The sequence below is a fragment of the Mobula hypostoma genome, chromosome 13 (genome assembly GCF_963921235.1).
Source record: "Mobula hypostoma chromosome 13, sMobHyp1.1, whole genome shotgun sequence".
Lineage (NCBI taxonomy): Eukaryota > Metazoa > Chordata > Chondrichthyes > Myliobatiformes > Myliobatidae > Mobula > Mobula hypostoma.
The window spans coordinates 10,818,113-10,839,765 of NC_086109.1; the positions used below are offsets into that span (position 1 = coordinate 10,818,113).

The 21,653-nt window shown below is 44.1% G+C and overlaps 1 protein-coding gene across 7 annotated transcripts in view; it reads left to right on the forward strand.

Moving 5' to 3' along the window:
- Positions 1 to 21,653, forward strand: part of slc45a3 (solute carrier family 45 member 3) — a 163,638-nt gene that overhangs the window by 92,252 nt on the left and 49,733 nt on the right. The window contains exon 1 of one of the 7 annotated variants that reach the window (XM_063065280.1): positions 4,259 to 4,792. The exons of 5 other annotated variants lie outside the window; for them this stretch is intronic. The gene's annotated coding sequence lies outside the window, so the exon portion shown is untranslated. Of the gene's footprint in view, positions 1 to 4,258; positions 4,793 to 21,653 lie in introns of those variants that run through there. One more of the 7 variants, XM_063065281.1, reaches the window with a different exon arrangement.

A 21,653-nucleotide genomic window follows, 5' to 3' on the forward strand; every position in this document is an offset into this window, starting at 1 on the left:
TCTTGCCCAGGCCTGCGCCCTGGAAACCTTCCAAGGTGCAAATCCATGGTCTCACAAGACTAACAGATACCTATTATTCTATTGTGGATTTATTGAGTATGTCTGCAACAAAATGAATCTCAGGGTTGTATATGGTGACTTATGTTTACTTTGAGCTATGACTCTGTGGTGAAAAAAGCTAATCTTTAATCTTTTAGCATGAGGTGGTACACTGAGAGAGATTTAACATGGAAATATAGTAAATTATTGAAGGAATACAGGGATACGGACTGCAGACCCAAAGGTGGAAATTCTCTTAATAAGGAATAATAGGAGACATGCTTCAGTTCCAGACATGTTTATAACCGGAATGGAAAGATTTGGAAAATAGTTTGATGTTAAAAATAATGGTTAAACTGTGTAGAAATTGCTATTAGTGTGTGTACTTGTGTCATGTCGATGAAATGTATATTCTTGGGATGAGAGAATGCTGTTATAATCTGACTTGAAAAGCCAGAGGTGTAATTTCAGGATTAGGGAGGATTTAAATGGGACATTTTCAAAATAGTGGAAGGTTATTAATGCGGGTGTGAACGTGTAACAACCAGCACACAGTTTGGATAAGACCAAAAGTGAGATGTAAATGTTTTGTTTTCAAGTACACAGCTAAAAAGAAGCAGTCAATGAAGGTACCTTTACAGGGGCTTTAATTAAGACTTGAGATGGCAATCCTATTGAAGGATGAAAAGTAAGGGGATTGTGTGCGCGGATTAGTTGGTAGCATTCTTGTCTGAGTTAGAAGCACTTTCTTTCATGAAACTCAGTGAAGTACGGTATCTGCACTGACCACAGTATGGGGGAGTGCATTGAGGATTATGAGCTGTAAGAAACACCAGACACTTGTTTTTACACCTCTGTGTACCTGTTACCATTCTGATCTCAAGCAACACTGGGCTTTTTGTATCCGAGGGAGTCCAGAGGAGGTCCACGAGAATGATCCCGGGAGTGAAAGGGTTAATGCATGAGGAGTGCTTGATGGCTCTGGGCCTGTACTCGCTGAAGTTTCGAAGAATGAGAGAGAGAGTTCTCACTGAAGCCTGTTCAGTGAGAAAGGCATGGAGAGAGTGGAGATGGAGAGCATGTTTCCAATAGCGAGAGGGTGTAGGACCAGAGGGCACAGCCTCAGCATACAAGGATGTCTCTTCAGAACTGAGATGAGGAGGAATTTCTTCAACCAGAGGGTGGTGAATCTGTAGAATTCTTTGCCACAGAGGGCTGTGGAGGCCAAGTCATTGGTATATTTAAAGCAGAGCCTTGATAGGTTCTTGATTAGTAAGGGGTATATGCCCTAACAAACACAATAAGCATAAAGAACACAAGAAAAAATCTACAAAAAAACCACAGTAAATATAAATATAAAAGCAATCCAATAAAACACAATGTACAAATAACTGTTATATACATAGATTGTATGTACGTAAAGTGACACTAGGTGGGTGGGTTGATGAGTAAATCAGCCTGACAGCTTAGGGGAGTAACTGTTGAGTCTAGTTATCTGGGTGTGGATGTTGTGTAGCCTCTTCCTTGATGTTCTCTGATATGGAATCGCTTCGGCATTCTTTCATCGGAATCAGATTTAATATCACTGGCATATGTCATGAAATTTGTTGTTTTGTGGCAGCTGTACATTGCAATACATAATAATGAAAGCTGAAATAAATAAGTAGTGCGAAAAAGTAGTGAGGCAGTGTTCATGGGTTCAATGTCCATTCAAAAATCTGATGGCAGAGGGGAAGAATCTGTCAGTGTGTGTCTGGGGGCTTCTGTACTTCTCCCTGATGGTAGCAATGAGCAGATGTCCTGGATACTATGGAGGCTAGTGCCCATGATGGAGCTGATTGAGTTCACGACTTTCTGCAGCTTCTTTCGATCCTATGCAGTTGAGAGTTTATTGTCGTGCCTTCTTTATAATTGCATCGATATAATGGGCCCAGATCCCTGAGTCCAAGTCCTGGAAAGCTCTACCCATCGGCACTGTGAGTGAATCTACGCTTGAAGGACAACAGTGACTCAACAAAGCAGGTCAGCACTTACCTTCTGAGAGGCAGCTGTAAGTTACGACTGGAATCCTGAACTTAGATATAGTTGAAATCGGAGCCACTGTAGGTCAGCATGCCCCTGTTGTTGGCAATGGATTGTAAGCCAATTTTTTGTCTCCTTTTATCTTTATGCTACAGTGTAATTCAGAAATTGCTTGCAAACTGAGCTGGTCTTGCAAATCTATAATCAGCTTTAATTTGTTTTATCCGGTAATTTATCTTTTTCCAAAGAACCTATGATTTATGGTGGCAAGTATAATAGGCAGGAGTTCCTGGCAGTGTAAACCTTAATTTTGTTTGCCTTGCATCTGTAGGTACTGAGTCTATTGCCAGGACGTGGCTAAAAATGTGTCAGAGTTGAAGTTATAAGCTCTTAAAGCTCATTGTATCTTTTTAACTGAATAAATTCCAATCGCTGTTGAAGCAACAGAGTCTAAATAACTTTCTGAAGAGATAAAGGCGAGGTGAATATTCTAAACAGGAGAAATCCTTCCGATGCTGGAAATCCAAACCAACACACACAAAATGCTGGAGGAGCTCAGCAGTTCAGGCAGCGTCTATGGAAATGAATAAACAGCCGGCCTTTCAGGTTGGAGTTTTGGGTCGACTGTTAATTCATTTCCATGGACGCTGCCTGACCTGCTGAATTCCTCCAGCATTTTGAGTGTGTAGGTTTTCGGGTCGAGACCCGTCATCTGGCTGGGCTTCGTCCATTAAGGGAACAGGATGTTTGGGGAGATGAAATATGCTAAAGAATTTGGCCGCACAGTAGCATAACGTTGTTAAGGTGCCAGCAAAATCAGGGTTCGTTTCCCACCGCTGCCTGTAAGGAGTTTGTACATTCTCCCGGTGACCGCGTGGGTTTCCTCCGGGTGCTCCAGTTTCCTCCCACAGTCCAGAGACTTGCGGGTTAGGGTCAGTGAGTTGTGGGCATGCTATACTGGCATAAGTAGCATTGAGCCACTTGCCAGCTACTCAGCATAACCGTCTCCTATTTGACACAAACTGAACATTTCCATGTGTGTGTGAGATAAGTAAATCTAGAGCAACACAGACACACAACGCTGGAGGAACACAGCAGGTCCGGCAGCATCCATGGAAGTGAATAAACAGTCAAGCGTTTGATGGCTCTGGGCTTGTACTCACTGGAATTCAGAAGAGTGAGGGGAGAATCTCACTGAAACCTAACGGATGTTGAAAGCCCTGGATAGAGTGGATGTGGGGAGGATGTTTCCTATGGTGAGGGAGTCTAAAACAGAGGACACAGCCTCAGAATAGAGGGATGCCCGTTTAGAATGGAGATGAGGAGGAATTTCTTTAACCAGAGACTGGTGAATCTGTGGAATTTGTTGCCGTAGGTGGCTCTGGAGGCCAAATCATTGGGTATATATAAGGCAGAGGTTGATAGATTCTTGTTTGGTCGAGAGTATGAAGGGATATGGGGAGAATGCAGGAGATTGGGGCTGAGAGGGAAGTGGATCCGTCAAATGGCCTAATTCTGCTCCTGTAACTTACGGTCTTGTGGTGTACCTCTCCAGCATCATCTTCTAGCAGTCCGATATCTACTCTTGCCTCTTTTTTACTCTTTATATGGGTGAAAAAAGCTCTTGGTATCTCCTTTGATATTGCTGGCTATCTTACTCTCATATTTCACCTTTTCCTCCTATCATGGTTTCTTTGATACATGGAAGTCAAGAGATATGGGGAGTAGCATTGAACCACTGGGGTGACTCGATAGCTTAGCCATGAGTGCAACACTGTTACAGCTTGGGACGTGGTAGTTCAAAGGTCAATTCTGATGCCATCTGTAAGAAGTTTGGAAATCTGTATGTTCTTTCCATAGGTTTCCTCTAGATGCTTCGGTTTCCTCCCGCATTCCAAAGATGTACCGGTTATTAGGTTAATTGGTCTTTGTAAATTGTCCTGTGATTATGCGAGGGTTAAATAAGTAGGTTGCCGTGCAGTGCGGCTTGTTGTCCAGGCGGGCGTGTTCCACACTGTATCTAGAATACATCAATAAAATAAAGTCACTAATCAGATATGATCTTGCCAAATAGACTGAATAGCCTATTCTTGCTTCTATTTTTTTGAATCAGTCCGGTCGTGTTCTTGCCTATTATCCACAATGCTAAAAATTTCCTTTCTGTCACAGACCCAGTCGTTAGTGGTTGCCAGGCCACCATTATCTGCCGAGTGGCGGATTAGAGCCCACGGCTATTTACGAGTTTCATCGTGAACTTGTTGAAGAACCGCGGCGACAACTTGCATTTATGTCGACCCTTGAGTTATTCCAAAGATTCTTGTGGTCTCCTTCAGGAAAACTGCTGGTGAACCAGGAAGGATATTACCAGGATGTTTGCTCAAAGCAATTGTGTGCCTTTGAAGATTCTTAAGCAAAACAGAGGGAGGTTCCTAGTGGGCGGGGATGAAATTACCAGCGAAGGGTGTAAGTATAATATAAGCCAAATGCTTGTGGGCTGACCAGTTTCCGAGGTGCAGCATTTAAAGATGGTATGAGCAGTGTTCATTGAGAGCTAAGTTTGGTTTTAATATTCATGAAGAAAGTGAGATATCAGTGAGGGCGGCTGTGATGCAAGTCCTTCTTCAGTTTGAAATGCAGATAAGGCACTTCACAAAGGAACAGCAGAACTCCACTGGATGAGACCCACAGGCACAGTCTTAACATTTTAGACAAAAAAAGGTATGGCAGTGATGTGAGTAGATTTTTTTTCTCTTCCTACGGATGGTTAGAAACCAGAACTTGCTATTTGTAGGGATGATGAGAACAGAAAGAATCGGGGTCTGTGAAAGGGAATTAGATCAGTTCTACTGATTGTATCATTTTGTGGAGGAAGAACATGGAATTGAGATTTTTCAACAAGGGGCAAGCATGGACTGGGTAGGCTGAATGGCTGCTCCAGTAATTCGGATTCTTGTCTGTTAAGAACAAAGTATGTTGATATGTTAGAGTCTGTTAGGACTGTTTTTCATGATATCGGGAATCAGTGGTAGATGGTGGCAAAGAATGCGTTTGTTCCGCTTGCCTTCATTGATGAGGCATTAAGTGCAGGAGTTGGAAGTCACAATACGTTGGTGAGATTACACTTGGAGTATTCTGTACAGGTGTAGTTACCAAAGAAGGATGTTGTTGTGACATGAACAAATCACCGGAAAGGCACTGAAGCTCGTGGTTGTAGATTTGTTTTATTCAACAAAATGAGCAGCAGGCATCATATTGAGACACTCTTGGCACAAGAGGCTTGCTTGTCCCAATATTACATGATACAATGTATCTACAATGCTTCCTTTGAATTGCATATAGTTTTCAAACACATCCTTCTTCAAACCCGCACCTCAGACACCCAAAATGAATGTTAATCCTGACTGACTGTCTCTCTGGATTCATGAAAATGCAGACACCAAGTGAGTGGGTATTTCCTGGTTTGTAATCAACCCCAATCTGCAACTTCAGTGAAGCTTTTGTTCAGAACTGCATTTTAAATTTAATCTACAATCCATATTCAAATCTGAAAACAGGTTGCAGCTGAAATTAATGTTTACTCTATACCCTAGCTCCAGAATACACGCTAACAGTTGTCATTAACCTGGAAAGGGTGTAGAAAAGATTCACGAGGATGTTACCGGAGCTGGAGATTTGACTTGTCATGGGAGACTGGATAGGCTGGGACTTTTTTCACTTGTGGGAAGAAGGCTGAGGAGAGACATAAAGACAAGAGAGTCTGCAGGTGCTGGAAATCCAAAGCAATACACACAAGAAACTGGAGGAGCTCAGCAGTTCAGCAGCATCTATGGAAATGAATGAACAGTTAACATTTTGGGCCAAAACCCTTCGTCGGGGACTGGAAAGGAAGAGGGGAAGAGGCCAGAATAAGAAGACTTGGGGAATGGAGTACAAGCCAAGTGATAGGTGAAGACGGGTAGGTGGGGAGGGGGGATGAAGTAAGAAGCTGAGAGATAATGGTGGAAAAGGTAAAGGACTGGTGCATCAACATCGATTTTTCTAACTACCGGTAATTTTTCCGCCACTCCCTTCCCACTTCCTCAATTCCTCAATTCCTCACTCTGGCTCCCCTCTTACCTCTTCTCTTCTCCTCACCTACCTACCACCATCCTCTGGTGCCCCTCTTCCTTCCCTTTCTTCTTAGTCCACTCACCTTTCCAATCAGATTCCTTCTTCTCCCGCCCTTTACCTTTTCCACCTGTCACCTCTCAGCTTCTCACTTCAGCCTCCCTCCCCTAGGGGGAGTTGTTGTGAGTGTGAAGAGAATAAAACAGAGGATTGATATAGATTTAATTTAAGTTGGAGGTTAACGGTCAGCACAGACTAAATTAGCTGCAGAACCTGTTTCTGTTCTGTATCTCTCTGTGACTTTAAGCTCTGTCCCTCTCCTACAGTATTTCTGTCTCTTTCAGTTACCTTTGTTTGTTATGTGCCGTGTCGTGTGACATGGGGGATCATGTCTTTCCATGACCATGGCACATTTTTCTACGGAAGCGGTTTGCCATTGCCTTCTTCCGGGCAGTGTCTTTACAAGGAAAATGACCCCAGCCACTATCAATACTCTTCAGCTATCGCCTGCCTGGCGTCAGTGGTCACGTAACCAGTGCTTGTGATCTGCACCGGCCGCTCATTCGACCGTCCACCACCTGCTCCCATGGCTTCAGGTGACCCTGATCGGGGGCTAAGCAGGTGCTACACCTCGCCCAAGGGTGTCCTGCAGGCTACTGGAGGGAAGGAATGCCATATAGCTCCTTTGAGAGAGACATATTTCCACCCCACCAACCATTTCATTTAACTTGCTCGCCCAAAATACCTTACATTTCCCTTTTTTTTTTGACCAGAAGCTGACTGCAGCCTCCATCTACACCTTCCAGGCAGAGAAGCAATGATCACCAAGCATTCTTCAGCCCCTCTTGGACAACACCAAAACGACTTATGTCATGTGCACTGTAGTTTACTTCACAGACATCCCCTTGTTTACTGTGCAGCACAATATATACCTCCTTAAACATTTCTAGTTCTGATATGGAGCCATTGTTATTGGCCAAGTTTCATTCTCTATGAATGCTACCTGAGTTTCTATTTTAATTAGCATTTTGTGGTGTAGATATTGTGTCAGATGAAAAAGTTAGTACTGCCTAAAAAGTGAGTTTAATAGATTTGAAGTACATTTATTAGCGAGGTCTGTATACGGAATACAACTCTGCGGTTCGTCCTCCTGCAAGCAGGCACGAAACAAAGACACACCATGTTCAAGGATCCGTTCAAGAAAACATCAAACACCACAATGCGCGAAAAAAAGAACAAAATGCGCAAATGGCAAAAGGCAAGCAGACAACACAGAGAATGTCAAACATCAAACTGAAAGTCCAGTAGTGTTCAGTTCTGCGTCACACCGCTAACCCACTGCAGGCCGCAGGGCAAAGCATTCTTCCCTGAAATGCCCCAGTCCGCATCAAACCGCTCAGAAAACAGCAAAAAAAAGAGCAGAAGGAAGTTGAAGAATAAAAGGAAACATTGCCACGTTGCAGAACTTATCTGAACAACCTCCTCTGGGAGTTGGCTGTGGTTGTTAAACAGTTTTGTTTCCAAGCTAAAACTTTACTGACTAGTGGCCCTACTTAACGTCTCCATTAGTTCCTGTTATAATTTCGATCACCTTTCTTTGCTGCTTCCTTTTGTGTAAAACATCCTTGTGCAGTTTTCGTTGCACCCTGCTGGCCGTTTGCATGTCTTATTTCTTCCTGACAATAGATATGCGTTCTGGATCCTGAAGTCTAAAGATTGCACACTGGAAGTAGGTCAATTGAAATTGTGTGTGATAAAATGCCAGGTGAATACCTTGAGCACCTTGACGGAGTGATTCAGTAATGTCAGCTTGTCCTGTCTGCATAAATCCATGGCAGGTTTTTTCGACTAGGTTATGAAGACACGCAGTCCTCTTTTATTGTCATTTAGTAATGCATGCATTAAGAAATGATACATTATTTCCTCCGGTGTGATATCACAAAACACAGGACAAACCAAGACTGAAAAAACCGACAAAACCACATAATTATAACATATAGATAGATAGATAGATATACTTTATTGATCCCGAGGGAAATTGGGTTTCGCTACAGCTGCGCCAACCAAGAATAGAGCATAAATATAGCAATACAAAAACCACAAACAATCAAACAACAAAATGCAAACTATGCCAGATGGAAATAAGTCCAGGACCAGCCTGTTGGCTCAGGGTGTCTGACCCTCCACGGGAGGAGCTGCAAAGTTCGATGGCCACAGGCAGGAACAACCTCCCATGACGCCCAGTGTTGTATCTCGGTGGAATATGGCCGGAGTCCAACAGCAAAAAGTTCAATATCCGGTCTTCAACACGTTCCTCGATCGTAATATAGTTACAAACAGTGTAACAATGCCATAACTTGATGAAGAAGTCCGTGAGCACAGTAAAGTTCAAAGTTTCTCAAATGTCCCACATCTCATGCAGACGGGAGAAGGAAGAAAAACTCTCCCTGCCATGCCGACCACAATCCAACTCTGAGTCATCCGAAAACTTCGAACTCTGATCAGTTAATTATTGACACAAACACCTAGATACATTAGAAAGCTTTAGCTTTGCGTGCCAGCCAAACAGATCGTGCCATATATAAGTACCTCAAGGTAGTTATAAAAAAGTTCAAGTTTATTGTTATTGAACTGTATAATTATATACATGTATACTGCCAAACGAAACAATATTCCTCCTGAGTTTTTGATTCACCTTCAACAATCAACAAAACCAGAACAAATCCTACCAGAATGAGCACTCATTAATGTCACCTCATGCCAAACCGATGGTTTTCAACTGCACCTCTCGTACAGCTATGGGTCATAAAATAGACGGATCTGTGCTCGGGTCATTATGCTACATGGCCCAATGTATTTCCCACCCACCCTGTCCTTTCCTCCCGAGGTCCCCGAGGAACTCTTACAGGAGGTGAACCCCTGATCTCCCCTTCTACCTCGTATGACCCCTGCACTGCACTCTCCCACCAAGAATACCGTGATAATTGCACCCTCTTTTTTTCTTTTTACTACCTGGGTGTACTTATGCATGGAATGATCTTTCTGGATGGCACACAAGTAAAAGCTGTTCGCTGTATCTTGGCACATGTGACAATAATAATCCAATTCCAGTTCTATCGATGTGCATTAACTACCCGGGTTAAAATCTCACACTCTGTCCAGACAGGTATTGGCATGTATAATGTACCATCTACAAGTATCGGTATTCACAGTCCACAAATCACAATCAGGTGATCTTGGTGGTTTGCCAAGTTTGAGGATCCTACACAGGTATCAACACAGCAAGGATGTTATCTTTTAGTTACCTCTCTAAAAGGGGCCTGTGACATTCTGTGCTTCCCTTGGCTGCAGGGTTTAGTAGTAATACAGTCTGAAAATCTTCAACCATTTATTGCGGATGTCTCTTCACACAGACCACAATGAAATCTCCATATGCAATCAGTTTAATCAGAGAGCTGATCATATACATAGATGAGATCAAACCCCATTGCTATTCAGTGCAAATCTCAGCCAAATTACAGAATAAGCAGACAGGGCAGACAGGCCTAGGCAATTTGGACTGACCCAAACCGTTAGCCATTAGTCAGTGAATAAACTTTTAATAAAGTGAGGGATATGGGGATTGGCCAGGAGAGTGGAGTTGAGTTAGAAGTTCAGGAATGATCTCACTGAAATAATATGGTACCCACATTTTCTCTGATTTCTTAACGTGTGATCCACGTTAATTTTATGATTTTCTCAAAGGATTTCTCAAAAGGACATACTTTTCTCTCGAAAGAAAGAAGCATAAGCCTCAACATTAATGCTAATGGATCAGCTGGTGGAGTGGTATCACAGCAACGACCTGGCATTCAACATCAGTAAAACCAAAGAACTGACTGTGGACTTCAGAAAGGGTAAGATGAGGGATCACACACCAGTCCTCAGAGAGGGATCAGAAGTGGAGAGAGTGAGCAATTTCAAGTACCTGGGTATCAACATCTCTGGGGATCTATCCGAGACCCAACCTATTGATGCAACTACAAAGAAGGCACGGCAGTAGCTATACTTCATTAAGAGTTTGAGGGGATTTGGTATGTCACCAAGTACTCTTGCAAATTTCTGCAGAGGTACTGTGGAGAGCATTTAATTGGCTGCATCGCCGTATGGTGTAGTGTGGGAAGGGGAGTCTGGCTACTGCACAGGATCACAGTAAGCTGTGGAGAGCTGTAAACTCAGTCAGCTGCACCACGGACACCAGACTCTGTAGTATCCAGGACAGTTTCAAGAAGTAGAATCTCAAAAAGGTGGCATGCATCGTCAAGGACCGCCATCACCCAGGAAATGCCCTCTTCTCATTGTTACCATGAGGAGCCTGAAGACACACGCTCAGCGATTCAGAAACAGCTTCTTCCCCTCTGCCATCCAACTTCTGAATAGACATTGAACACATGAACACTACTTCACTCACTATTCTTTTAACTTTTATTTTTGCACACTTAATTTAACAATTTTATATATAAATATATATATATTTACTGTAATTCATAGTTTTTTCTCGATTACATATTGCATTGTACTTTTGCCGCAAAGACAACAAATTTCACAACACATGCCGGTGATATTAAACCTCATTCTGATTTACAAATGTTTGTATTATTCCTTTCTTTGACACTATTTATTCACATAATTTACGGTGATTGAATATGCTTCCCTGTACTGTTGCTGCAAAACAACAAATCTCACCGTATCTAAGTCAGTGATTGGACAAATTAGATTCTGAATGAAATTTTTGGTATGATCCTTTTACCTGTGTCAGTAACACAGCAATTGTCGATGGGACACAGGAGCTAGGACAAGAGTACAGGTATTAGTTAATTGTTGACATAAACATCTAGATACGATAGAAAGTTTTAGCTTTGCATGCCACCCAGACAGATCGTGCCTCAAGGTAGTTTAAAGAGTTCAAGTTTATCGTTATTCAACTGTATAACCATATATATGGTCTCATGATCACTTGAGTGTAGTTGGGCAGTGTGGGCTTATCGGGCCAGAATGACCTGTTACTCTGCAGCATCTCTGAATAAAATAGAACTAGCTATAGCCTTAAGGAGTGGGTAACAAGCTGAAGCTGCCTCCTCCTCCAGTTCCTTGTGTCTCTTTCTCAACATGTTAAATACAAGTATTGTTCACTGTAGTCTAAAACATGTAATGACATGCTGTATCAGATTGACTATGCAGAAGAGGGATGTGCAAATCTTCATACTTTGCATTCCACATGTATTCTCTTCTCACTGCTGCCATCTTGCTCAATACTGCCCGAGGATGGAGCTGGAGTCTTTGATCGAGGGCGAGGTTTGGTCGTCGCAGTTTGTGGATTGGACTCTGCAATTACATGTTATGATGTTGTTTCTGCTTTCTGGCTACTCCTTTTTTTTATTGCTATTTTGTGCGATTTACTCAGAGCAGACTGCGGTCAACGAACGACACAGCAATAAATTGCTAAATTGAACTGAACTGATCTAAACTGAACACTCCCAAACTGTTTCAATGACTCTGTGGTTTGAGGTTGTATATCCTGTGTGTTTTCACTCTTTTTTTTTGCCTTTGGCATAATTTGTTCTTATTTTTTTGCCTATCGGGTGCTTGATATTTCCTTGAGTGGGTTTCTCTGCTTCGTGGTTGTCCGTGGGAAGACAAATTTTAGGGGTGTATGCTGCATACATACTTCAATACTAAATGTATTCTGAATCTTTGAAGGAGGTGCAGGAGCCTTAGGTCCCACACCCACGAAGGGCCAGGAACAATTACTACCCCTCAACCATCAAGCGTCTGAACCATTGTAGATGACTTCGCTCACCACAATTTGAACAAATTCCACAACCTATGGACTAACTTTCAAGGACTGTACAACTCAAGTTCTCAGCGTTATTTATTTTTATTCTGACAGATCATCTTCTTTTGGCACACTGGTTTTGTGTGTAGTTTTTCTTTGATTCTGTTCTATTTCTTTGTTCTACTGTGAATTCCTGCAAGAAAATGAATCTCAGGTAGTATATGGTGACATATACATACTTTGATAATAAATTTTTTTGGACTTTGAACGTGACTGTTTTACCCACGTCTTCAACTTCAGCTCAGCTCAGCCTCCAGATTTAATCTGATCAAGTTTATCTGATGATAATGTCAACAGAAACATTTCGACTCAGAATGCTGGAGGAACTCGGCAGGTGTGGAGGGGAACAAACAGCTGACATTTGGGGCTGAAACCCTGGGCTCCGACCCAAAATGCTAGCTGTTCCTTTCCCTCCACAGAAGCTCCCCAACCTGCCGACTTCCTGCAACATTTTGAGGGTGTTGCCCCAGGGGCACAATTTGCCCCCAGCCCCCACCACCTCTTAAAGCACATGGGACTCCTCCGATTGAGTGAGCTCCATCGGCTTGCTTGCATTGTGGCCTCTTCTATGTGGGGAAGGCAGATTGGGTGAATGCTACCAAGGCATCTCTGTTCAGTCCAGAAGGAGCAAATGTTTGGGGCTGGCTCATTCCAAGGTCCAAGTCAGTGTGCAGGGAGACAGAGTGAAGGCTTTAGTTGCCCATCTCTGGGTCCTCTTACCTTTACACAGTGCAGGTCCTGACCCTGTGTGATAGCTGCTTGGGTTGTTTGTTTATTTAATGTCTATGAAGGGAAATTGGTAATAGAACAGGATGTCACTTAACTGGGAATGACAGTATTTGAACAATCTGTTTAATATACTTGGCGATTTTATGACTTAAGTAATATTTTGGAAAAACAATAATTGCTGCCTTTGCCATCAAATGAGGAAATAGATGTTGAAAAATAAGGGACAATGTATAAGAAGTTTATGCAAATTTTCTCATTTTTATTCAGGAACAACTTCTTCCCTTCTGTCATCAGATTTCTGAATGAACATTGAACCCATGAACCTCGCTACATTTTATTTCTGTTTTTTGCACTAGTTACTTAATTTAACTTTTTAAAATATAGATATGCAAAGTGACTTGGGAGTTCTTGTGCAGAACACCCTAAAGGTTAACTTACAGGTTAAGTAGTAGTGAAGAAGGAAAATGCAATGTTAGCATTCATTTCAAGAGATCTAGAATATAAGAAGTGGCTGAGGCAGGTTCGATGTTGTCATTTAAAGTTAAATTGGACAGCTATATGGACGGGAAAGGAATGGAGGGTTATGGGCTGAGAGCAGGTCGGTGGGACTAGGTGAGAGTAAGAGTTCGGCACGGACTAGAAGGGCAGAGGTGGCCTGTTTCCATGCTGTAATTGTTACATGGTTATATGTGCTTACTGTAATTTACATTTTGTGTTTATACGTATTGCAATGTACTGCTGCCACGTAACAACAAATTTCATGACGTATGCCGCTGATATTAAACCAGATTCTGATTTTGATATTCAGCATGAGAGATGAAAGCATGCAGGGGTGCTCTGCCCTATGTTTGGAAAAACCATGAGGTGTAGGAGGAGAGTTCGGCCATTCTGCCCATCATGTTTCATGTTTGTTCCTCCATTCAAATATAGCTGTTTTTTCTTTTCTCAACACCATTCTCCTGCCTTCTTCCTGTACCCCTTAACCTCCTTACCAATAAGGAACTTAGCAACCTTCACCGTAAATACACCCAATAACTTGACCTTTGCAGTCCTCTGTGGTAACCACTTCCACAGACTCACCACTCTCTGGCCTCCTCATTTTAGTCCCTTTATTCTGAGGCTGTGCCTTCAGATCGAAGACTCTCCTACCAATGGAATTGTCCTCTTCACTTCCTTTCAGTATCTGGCCATTTTTGGGAGATCTCCCCACCTCCCTCATCCTTCTCAACTGCATTGAGAACAGACCCAGGGACATCAAACACTCCTCCTATATTAAGCGTTTCTTTCCTGTGATCATTCCTGTGGATCTCTTCTGACTTTCTCTAAGAGTATTCACATCCTTCCTTAGATACGGGGCCCACAATTGCCCTCAATATTCCAGAGACTCAAGGAGAGCTTCTATCCTACTGTTGTCAAATTCATGAACGTTCCTCTTGTTCGATAAGATGATTTCTTGGCCTTGCAATCTATCTTGTTGTGATCTTCCATTTTATTGTTTACCTGCTCTGCACTCTTTTGATAGCATGTACACTTTATTCTGCATTGTTATTGTTTTATCTTATTCTAGCTCAGTGAACTGTGAAGTGATTTGATCTGTATGAACCGTACGCAAGACGAGCTTGTTACTGTATCCTGGTACATGTGACAATAACAAACCAATACCAATGTGGTCTCAACGCTCCCAAGCCCGGCTGCAAAAGGTGGAGGGTTCGGCGTGGGTCTAGCAACCCCATCCTGTAAAAACCCAAGCTACAGAAATGGCAACAGAAACTCTGAAGCCCTTATCCCTGGGCGAGGAAGGACCTTCACCTAGAAGATGTATGAAGTTGTGTGGTGAAAGGGAAAGCCAGGGGCTGACCAAACTTCTTTCAGCCCAGGACAGAGGACTCTGGCGAGCTGCTGTCGTCGGCCTACAGCCCCGGCAGGCATGATGGGCTTAAAAAGAAGGAAGAGAAATGCGGTTTGACCACTGCCTTATTGGGTGCACGTCCTTGCTTTTATGTTCTAGTCCTCTGGCAAGGTCTGGCAAAGTGGCTAGGTTTCTACCCGGAGTGCTGTGCTGTGCGATGAGAGCCTGCTGGAACAGCAAGGCTGGCGGTTGACTCCGGGGAGAGCACCTCAGCCTCTGAGCCCCGCCACCTCTCCCACCTTGCAGCACAGATGTTATTTTTGCCGCCAACACTGCAACCAAATATTGCGTCCCTTCTGGCAATGCTGACATCTGTCTTCTGCTTATTTCCAGTGCCAACATTGCAGTCGTGTTAATTACCCGCACACCTACCCCTCAATGCCTTCCTTTCGTTCCCATACCGAGCAGACATCATCTGTGTGAAATTTTGGAATATCACTAATTCTGTCTGCAGCAAAGCAGATTGCGGCGAAATTCCAGTGAGACAGTCCTTGTCTGCAGTGGGATTAGTGTATCCTGTTTCTGCTGTCACTCAGGGTCCCATTGCGACACCCAACTCTTTGATGAGAGGGACAGGGGAGAGGGAGGGTAACAACGTCAGGTGGTTAATCCTCCTCCCACACTGGCACTGAGTCAGCACCAAACCGGTTGAGAGGGAGGTAGCTTCTGTGCTGTCACTGCAGGCATGGTTTGAGGTTTAGTGGCATTGTTGGAAACCAGGTCTTTGAACACCCACTGACGACCGAGTGTCTGGCTCCAACTGTGAGTGCTGTGGCTTGGCGGCATGTTTTCAGTGCGAGGGGAACGTGGGCTTCTCAAGGGTGTCTCACCTTTGCGGGTCCGCTGGGGAAGTCGGGGGCCCAGTGCCTGCGAATCCATGCGTCCGCTGGAAGCCGGGGGCCGAAGACGGCCTGTCATGGGGTTTAGGGACTGTGCATGTGGGTGGGAGGGAGGCACGGACTGGGCTTGTTTCACTGTTGTTTCTTTGTTGCTTGCTACGTCCTACTTTGTTGAGTTCTGCGACGTTCAGCCGAGCATTGTGGGATTTGTATGTTGGCGCCAGAAAGCAAGGCAACACTTGCGGGCAGCCCCCAGCGCACCATTGGGTGTGTTGGTTGTTAACCCAAGTGCCGCATTTTGCTGTACGTTTTGGTGTGCATGTGATAAATAAATCTGAAATCTGAAGTTTGGGCCAGAGTGTCCTTTCTTTGCAAGGGTAAAGCTTTGTAGCATCGGGGTGCAGAGTATGGGTCCATTTTGAGGTTCATTCACAGTAGCACGTGACCATTGGAGATTAAGGGACAGGGCACATCTTCAGAGAGAGCAAGAACTTCCCTGGAGTACCCTCCTGAAACCCTCCCTGCTGCTCGATGTGTGCAAGTCTGTGTATATCTACAGGAGTGTCTCTTTCTCATTGGTCTGTGAGAGGATGTATTACATGTGTGTGTGTGCACAGCATGTGTAACTGTACAGCAAAGGTTGTAAGGTCGGGGTAGGGACCATTCAGCCTTCCAGAGCTCTCTCCCTTACGGATTAAAGGAAAGGAAACTGTTGCTGTCGTGTGCTCAGGTTCAAACTGGAGAAAGGCAAATTCTTCAGCTGCCAAAATAGTCAGTGCCTGGCCTGGAACTTGCTATAACGGAAAAGTTAAAATGCCTCAAGAAATCTTCAACTATTTTGAGATATTTGTTAGTGCTGCTCTTTATATTTGGTTCTTCCTGGAATCCTCCTGTAAATGGGGCTGTCAGCTGAAAGGTTGGTGGGGCCAGTGTGGGAGAGGGAGTGGGAATGATAGTGTCCTGCTTTGTAACTTCAAAACATTAAAGTAATTCAAAGGAAAACACAGGAGTCCGAAATGTGGGTCTAACTTCAGGTTTACTTTAAACGAGGTGCGTTCGTATCACGTGGTAGCATGATGATGTATGCAGTTCATGTATTTGTACCTATAACCTGTAATTAATTACTTAAAGGAACAAGAATGTCGTTATCATACATACTCAAATATTACTGAAATACCAAGTACACAACAGGTAGGGAGAAAGAGAGGAGAGAAAGAGAGAGAAACAAGAGGGGAGAGATATGTTCCTACATTGTGAATCTCTCTCCCTCTCCGTGTGAGAGAGGTGCTGAGTGTGTATATGTCTGACTGTTTGCATATATGTGAGTGAGACACAAACATTCTCATGTTAAGTGTATACATGCCTCTCTCCCTCTGTGTGACAGACTTTGATGAAATGGCTGTTTTTCCCTCGGTCTCTGTCCTGTTTATCAGCATGTGACAATGTTAGAACATTCACAACTTTATAATAGTATCTGAATATGCCCGATGATTTTCATAGGATTTACAGCAGATGAACCTCAAATTCAAAGGAAAACCAGAAATAATCTGATTACCTTGAACGTGAGCCGGATCTGAATCATGCTTAGTCCTTTGTTTTTTCCTTGACACCGCCCTCCCTGTGATGCACTGTCCCATACTTCCTTAACTGAGTCAAGATCTTTCCCAACCACAGATTTGCATTAAAAAATATACCTGACGTGAAACTGAGTACTGTATTTAATTAGACAGAAAATAAACTTTGAGTAATTCCTTCCTCCCCTCCCTTCTCTCTTTTCCATTCCCCATTCTGGTTACCCCTTCTTGCCTCCTTACCCTACCCATCTCCTCCCTCAGGAGCCCTTCCTCCTTCCCTTTCTTTCACTGTCCACTTCTCCTATCATTTTCTCTTTCTTTAGCCCTTTATTTCCTCCACTATCCCTTCCCAGCTTCTTACTTCATCACCTTCCCCCTCACTTGGTCTCACCTATAACCTGTCAGCTTGTTCTCCTCCCCCTCTCCCCAAGTTCTTATTCTGGCTTCTGACCTCTTCTTTTCCAGTCCTGATGAAGGTTCATGGCTCAGAACGTTGACTGTTTAGTCCTCCCCATGGGCGCTCCCTGAACTGCTGATTTCCTCCAGCACTTTGTGTTGCTCAGGATTTCCAGCATCTGCAGTATGTGTTTATAAACTGAGATACCTCCTATCTTCACTGGCCAATATTATCTTCTGATTTTCCACACCATGGTTGCATTCCTCGTTTGAAAGTCTGTTCATGCCCCACCCATCCCTGTCTCCTAAATCCCTCACAACCTGCTGAGATTTCTACATTCTTCCAATCCCAGTTTCTTTGATTGTACTGGGATTTAATTAATCCATGATTGGCCTACGCCTTCAGGGAACAAGAGTCTGAAACCTACCTGCCCTTCTACCCCCACAAAATGCTGGAGGAACTCAGCAGGTTCTATGGAAAAGAGTATAGTCAACGTTTTGGGCTGAGAGGCCCTGCTGAAGGGTCTCGGCCCGAAATGTCAACTGTGCACTTTTCCATAGATGCTGCCTGGCCTGCTGAGTTCCTCCACCAATTGTTGTGTGTGGCTTTGATTTCCAGCATCTGCAGATTTTCTGTTTGCCCTTCTACCCCAGCTCCTTGAAGACTCCCCTGCAAAGTCTTTCTCCCTGCCTTAACTCTGCCCTAATTTTTCCTGTTATGACTCAGAGTAAAGCAGCTGGGGACGTTATATAAAGGAACGATACATGAATTCAGGTATAACAACTGCAAAATTCCATCAAACAAAAGAAAACAGCCACAAGGGTAGAGGGAGAGGAAAGGAAGTTGAAGAAAAGTTGCCTTTCCAATATGTTACTGCCGCCCAGAACTGGAGGTAAAGTGTTGACTCGGGAGGAGCTGGGAATTTGGATTTCCCTATAGGAATTGTGTCGTGTATCGGACGACAGCTCTGCAGAGGAGTGGGCTTCATTCATACTTTTCCCCCTCTGGAGATTGGGGGAGACCTCTATACAATGTAATGTGGGCTTCCTTTAGCATTCTCGATCGCAATGAGCTCCCAGAATGTATTTTGTATTTGTGGCCACCACTATGTGCCCATTTGCTGGGCAACTTCCACCCACCTTCCCTGAAACCAGAAGTCTCCCTGTTTAGTTTTGCACTTGGGGGTTCAATTTCGGATTCAGATTTATTTATCACATGTACATAGAAGCTTCTAGAGAAATGCATCGTTTGCTTTAACAACCAACACAACCACCCTCCCTTCCCAGTTTCTTACTTCAACGCCCACCCCCAGCTTCCCCCTCACCTGGTCTCACCCATAACCTGTCAGCTTGTTCTCCTCCCCCTCTCCACACGTACTTAGTCTGGCTTCTGCAAGTGTCGCCATGCACTGTGACACCACACAGCGATGGGCAGCAGAACAAAATGGAACACGGCAAACAACAAAACAGCAATGGCAACGCAAACCCATTTCCCCCCTCACGCCCACCCACGCACACACAGATAGTCCTGCGACCCCAGGACAGTCCTCTGGGCTTCAGCCTTTGAGCTTCACCTAGAATCCCTTGGTTTCTCATATCTCCCCCGACTAATCACAGCGCTGCAGCAAGTGGACCACTGCCGCATATCTCCTGAGATCCCGGGTTCAATCTCAACCTCCGACTCTGTCTGTGTGGAGTTTGCATGTTCTCCCTGTGAGCACAGTGGGTGCTCCGGTTTCTTCCCGCATCCCAAGGACAGCTGTAAGTTGCCCCAAGCTGAGTGACAGTACTTGTAAGGTTTTCATTGCTACGTGGAGAGAGTTAACCAAAATGGGATTAATGTGGGCTTAGTGTAAATGGGCAGTTCGATTTCATTGCATAATTGTCTTGCTAGCGCGGTTTGTCGTTTTTATTTCTCTCTCTGCATATTGGGCACTTGTCAGTCTTTTTTTTTAATGGGTTCTTTCGGGTTTCTTTGTTTTGTGGCTGCCTCAAAGGATTCGAATCTGGCGTAATGAATACGTAGTTTGATAATAAATGTACTTTGAACTTTGAACTTTTGACGTTTAGTAGGGGTTGAAGGGCTAGTCTCCCTGCCGTACCTCTGTACCACTCTGTGACTTTACCTCTTGGTGTTCACAGATACAGAGAGATAAAGATAAAGACTAGCTTTATTTGTCACAATGTATGTTAGAACACACAGTGAAATGTGACATTTCTGTCAACAATCACTAGTCTCGGGATGTGCTGAGGTCAGCCCACAGGTGTCGCGCCATGCTCCAGCACCAACATAGAACATGAGCGCAACTTACTAATCCTTACTAACCTGCACTGGTTGGAAACTGAAAGAAACTGGAGCACGCGGATGGCACCCACACGGTCACAGGGAGAACGTACAAACTCCTTACAGGCATTAGCAGGAATTGAACCCTGGTCACTGGCACTGTAAAGCACTCTGCCAACTTCACTACAACTGTACGCTTGTGGCTGAGGAATGGGAGACAAAAATTGGCCATTTACTCTTTCGCATTCGAGGTAACGACTGTCCTCTGTGAATGTGTGTATTTGGGATATCATGGGAATTGTAGGGAGCAGGAAAGAATATTTAAGGCTCTAGTTAAGGGTCCATCGTCAAGTTTGTGGGCTAATCTAGACCCACTTTGGAAGTGCAGCTTTAAAAGCCCATGGGCTACTGCTGGTGATATCCTTGGACTGAGAGTTTGATCCAGAGCCCTTGAGTAAGAGTGTTGGATTATAATTTGCTATTCTGGTCATCCCATTAGAGCAGGGGTTCCCAGCAAAGGGTCCACAGACAGCTGGGTTAACAGGAAGGCTCCTTGGTTGGGAACCCCTGCATTAGAAGAAAAATGTGGAGAGGTGCTGGAAAGGTTTACCACGATGCTGCCTGGGCTGCAAGGGGAGCTTGGACAAAACTTGGCTTGATCTCCCTAGAGCCCTGGCGGCTCAGAGGAAACCTGAAAGAGGTGGTTTTTTTTAGTTATGAGAGGAATAGTTGGGTAGGTAGTCAGAAGGTTTTCCCTCGGGGAGAAATGTCAAACCCAGAAGATCTGCTTTTAAGGTTGGGGGTGTAGTCTAAAGGAGAGACGAGGAGCAACTGTTCTTTTTACACACACACACACACACACACACACACACACACACACACACACACACACAGATAGGTACACTGAATGGGAGACTGGGGCATTGAAGTGGAATTAGAGAGCTTGGTAGAGTTTGCGAGTCTTTTAGATAGACACATGAATATGAAGGGAATGGTGGGATATGGATGTTACAACGGAGGAGAACATTTAGTATAAATAGAATCAAGTTTAATATCACTCTTCCAAGAGGACCACAAACTTGTTCTAGGACTTAGAGGCTTGCGCACCTCAATGGCTGGAGTCAGGGGCTTATATTTTGGGTCTTGGTATGGCCACCCTTGTCAAACAGGTCAAAAGGTAGAGGTCAGACTAAGAGTGCTCCACCGATCCTCCAGGTTCAGGGGTTCAGCTCAGGGCTAACAACCCTTGCAGAGAAAGGGCAAAGAGACAATTGTTATGGAAACAGCAACGAAGAATCCCTCTATACGGACACAGATGGAGGGCCTTCATTGTTGCCCTAAATGCCAGCGGTATGATGGGAAGAAAGTAATATCACTGATATACTTTTACTGATCACGGACTTTTACCACTGTACCATTGAGAGCATACTCACCAACTGCATCTCAGTATGGTATGGCAATTGTCCCACATCGGACCGCAAAGCACTCCAGCGGGTGGTGAAAACTGCCTAGCGGATTATCAGCACCCAATTGCCCACCGTTGAGAACATCTACCATAAACGTGCCTGGGCATGACAAAAAGCATTATCAAGGATGCATCTCACCCTAACCATGGACTTTTTACTTTCCTCCCATAGAACCATAGAAACTACAGCACAGAAACAGGCCCTTTGGCCCTTCTTGGCTGTGCCGAACCATTTTCTGCCTAGTCCCACTGACCTGCACACAGACCATATCCCTCCATACACCTCCCATCCATGTATCTGTCCCAATTTATTCTTAAATGTTAAAAAAGAACCCACATTTACCACCTCGTCTGGCAGCTCATTCCATACTCCCACCACTCTCTGTGTGAAGAAGCCCCCCCTAATGTTCCCTT